Here is a 4,180-nt window from a genome sequence, read left to right as displayed (position 1 = left end):
ATAATACAGGATGTAACTCAGGATCAGTAATGTAATGTATGTACACAGTGACGGCACCAGCAGAATAGTGAGTGCAGCTCTGGAGTATAATACAGGAGGTAACTCAGGATCAGTAATGTAATGTATGTACACAGTGACTGCACCAGCAGAATAGTGAGTGCAGCTCTGGAGTATAATACAGAATGTATCTCAGGATCAGTAATGTAATGTATGTACACAGTGACGGCACCAGCAGAATAGTGAGTGCAGCTCTGGAGTATAATACAGGATGTAACTCAGGATCAGTAATGTAATGTATGTACACAGTGACTGCACCAGCAGAATAGTGAGTGCAGCTCTGGGGTATAATACAGGAGGTAACTCAGGATCAGTAATGTATGTACACAGTGACTGCACCAGCTGAATAGTGAGTGCAGCTCTGGGGTGTAATACAGGATGTAACTCTGGATCAGTAATGTAATTTATGTACACAGTGACTGCACCAGCAGAATAGTGAGTGCAGCTCTGGGGTATAATACAGGAGGTAACTCAGGATCAGTAATGTATGTACACAGTGACTGCACCAGCAGAATAGTGAGTGCAGCTCTGGGGTATAATACAGGATGTAACCCAGGATCAGTAATGTAATTTATGTACACAGTGTCTGCACCAGCAGAATAGTGAGTGCAGCTCTGGGGTGTAATACAGGGTGTAACTCAGGATCAGTAATGTAATTTATGTACACAGTGACTGCACCAGCAGAATAGTGAGTGCAGCTCTGGAGTATAATACATGCGGTAACTCAGGATTAGTAATGTAATGCATGTACACAGTGACTGCACCAGCAGAATAGTGAGTGCAGCTCTGGGGTATAATACAGGAGGTAACTCCGTATTAGTAATATAATGCATGTACACAGTGACTGCACCAGCAGAATAGTGAGTGCAGCTCTGGAGTATAATACAGGAGGTAACTCAGGATCAGTAATGTACACAGTGACTGCACCAGCAGAATAGTGAGTGCAGCTCTGGGGTATAATACAGGAGGTAACTCAGGATCAGTAATGTAATGTATGTACACCGTGACTGCACCAGCAGAATAGTGAGTGCAGCTCTGGAGTATAATACAGGAGGTAACTCAGGATCAGTAATGTATGTACACAGTGACTGCACCAGCTGAATAGTGAGTGCAGCTCTGGAGGTTAATATAGGATTTTACTCTGTTGCTGTAGAAAAAAATTAAAATCATAATTGCTTGTCCAGAGTATGGACATACCCCTTCCTCCCCCCCCATTGAACATATTGGATTAATTATAACTGGGCAAGTGAGAGCTGACACTTGAGCCAGTAGCGAACAGGTAATTGTAGCATAGATTTGCTCTGAGAATCCGATATTAAACGGAACCTGTCACCCCGAAAATCGCGGGTGAGGTAAGCCCTCTGTCATCAGGGGCTTATCTAGAGCATTCTGTAATGCTGTAGATAAGCCCCCGATGTATCCTGAAAGAGGAGAAAAAGACGTTAGATTATAGTCACCCGGGGGCGGTCCCGCTGTTGGTCCGGGGCCTCCCATCTTCATACGATCCCGTCCTGTTCTTTTCTTCCTGCTGCGGCTCCGGCGCAGGCGTTCTTATATTCCCCGTTGAGGGCAGAGCAAAGTACTGCAGTGCACAGGCGCTGTACCTCTGACCTTTCCTGGCGTCTTTTTCTCCTCTTTCAGGTCACATCGGCGGCTTATCTACAGCATTACAGAATGCTGCAGATAAGCCTCTGATGCCGGTGGGGTTACCTCACCCGCGATTTTCGGGGTGACAGGTTCCGTTTAAGATTGTGATTTGTTTATTCAGAGGCTGAGAAGTAAATGTCCAAGGCATGAGCTTCCTCTGTTCAAAGCGCTGGTCGCTGACTTCTTGGAGCCAGTGATGAATATTGGGGTTTGCAATGATCTGATATTAGAGGAGATGCATTTTTGGCGTTGTAGCAAAGGGACGACCATAAATCGGTCACTGACACCACTGTTCAGCCATTAGAACCTCTATGACTTAGTAGCCCTATAGATGATGCTATCCATGCATATAGTCCTATGGATGATGCTTTCCATGCATATAGTCCTATGGATGATGCTTTCCATGCATATAGTCCTATGGATGATGCTTTCCATGCATATAGTCCTATGGATGATGCTATCCATGCATATAGTCCTATGGATGATGCTATCCATGCATATAGTCCTATGGATGATGCTATCCATGCATATAGTCCTATGGATGATGCTATCCATGCATATAGTCCTATGGCTGATGCTATCCATGCATATAGTCCTATGGATGATGCTATCCATGCATATAGTCCTATGGCTGATGCTATCCAAGCATATAGTCCTATGGATGATGCTATCCATGCATATAGTCCTATGGATGATGCTATCCATGCATATAGTCCTATGGATGATGCTTTCCATGCATATAGTCCTATGGATGATGCTATCCATGCATATAGTCCTATGGATGATGCTATCCATGCATATAGTCCTATGGCTGATGCTATCCATGCATATAGTCCTATGGATGATGCTATCCATGCATATAGTCCTATGGATGATGCTATCCATGCATATAGTCCTATGGATGATGTTTTCCATGCATATAGTCCTATGGATGATGCTATCCATGCATATAGTCCTATGGATGATGCTATCCATGCATATAGTCCTATGGCTGATGCTATCCATGCATATAGTCCTATGGATGATGCTATCCATGCATATAGTCCTATGGATGATGCTATCCATGCATATAGTCCTATGGATGATGCTATCCATGCATATAGTACTATGGATGATGCTATCCATGCATATAGTCCTATGGCTGATGCTATCCAAGCATATAGTCCTATGGCTGATGCTATCCAAGCATATAGTCCTATGGATGATGCTATCCATGCATATAGTCCTATGGATGATGCTATCCATGCATATAGTCCTATGGATGATGCTATCCATGCATATAGTCCTATGGATGATGCTATCCATGCATATAGTCCTATGGATGATGCTATCCATGCATATAGTCCTATGGCTGATGCTATCCAAGCATATAGTCCTATGGATGATGCTATCCATGCATATAGTCCTATGGATGATGCTATCCAAGCATATAGTCCTATGGATGATGCTATCCATGCATATAGTCCTATGGATGATGCTATCCAAGCATATAGTCCTATGGATGATGCTATCCATGCATATAGTCCTATGGATGATGCTATCCATGCCATGTCTGATCTCTGTAGAAACCAAAATCTTGATGCGAAACATGACACTATCTCCTGCCTGGGACCTCCAGGGGTGACGATATCCTGATCCTTGGGGATCTCCTAAAATTCCAGAGGATGTTGCAGATTTTGCGACCATAATGAGGCCACGAGGGGAGGAACGAGGGCGTAACCTTGCTGTAATAGCGCAGAGTTTGGGTTTCTGTAACTTCTCAGGCTGTGTGCACACGTTGCTGATTTTTTGCAGTTTTTTCACGATAAAAACGCTATAAAACCGCAAAAACAGCATACAATATGCATCCCATCATAATGAATTCCGCATGTTTTGTGCACATGATGCGTTTTTTTCCCACGAAAAAAAACGCATTGCGATTAAAAACGCAGCATGTTCATTAATTTTGTGGGGTTTTTTTTTGCGTATTTACCACTATAAAATGCATTGGGAAATGTCCGGAAAAAAACACATAAAAAACGCGGCAAAAACGCATGCAGATTTCTGGCAGATTTATTGCAGAAAATTCCATTTTTTTCTCAGGAATTTTCTGCAAGAAATCCTGACGTGACATCAGGTTCGGCACCTTTCTCCTGTTCTCCTTCCTATTCTGTGGGATTGTATCTATCCTATTGTTCTGTCCATTTTCTGTCCTCGTTATAACGCTGCCGGTGTTCCCGGATAGGTCGGCGCTGCGATACCTGGTGCAGTTCCTGCTGCCGCCGCCATCAGTACAGGGCGCTGCTTTCCTCCGTACAGAGTCTCTGCTCTTCCTCCATTAACCCTTCCCATCCCGCGCCTCGCTGCTGTCTGTCCACGCTGCTTCCTGTAAGCCTATACTACAAATCCCGGCATGCTCCGCAGCCGTAGGGGGCGTGTCTAGGGCGCGCAGCCAATAGTCTAAACTGCTTGATTAATTACCTGTGAGTGACAGCGG

The sequence above is a fragment of the Ranitomeya imitator genome, chromosome 7 (assembly GCF_032444005.1).
Source record: "Ranitomeya imitator isolate aRanImi1 chromosome 7, aRanImi1.pri, whole genome shotgun sequence".
In the NCBI taxonomy this organism is placed as follows: domain Eukaryota; kingdom Metazoa; phylum Chordata; class Amphibia; order Anura; family Dendrobatidae; genus Ranitomeya; species Ranitomeya imitator.
This window is presented reverse-complemented; position numbering follows the sequence as displayed.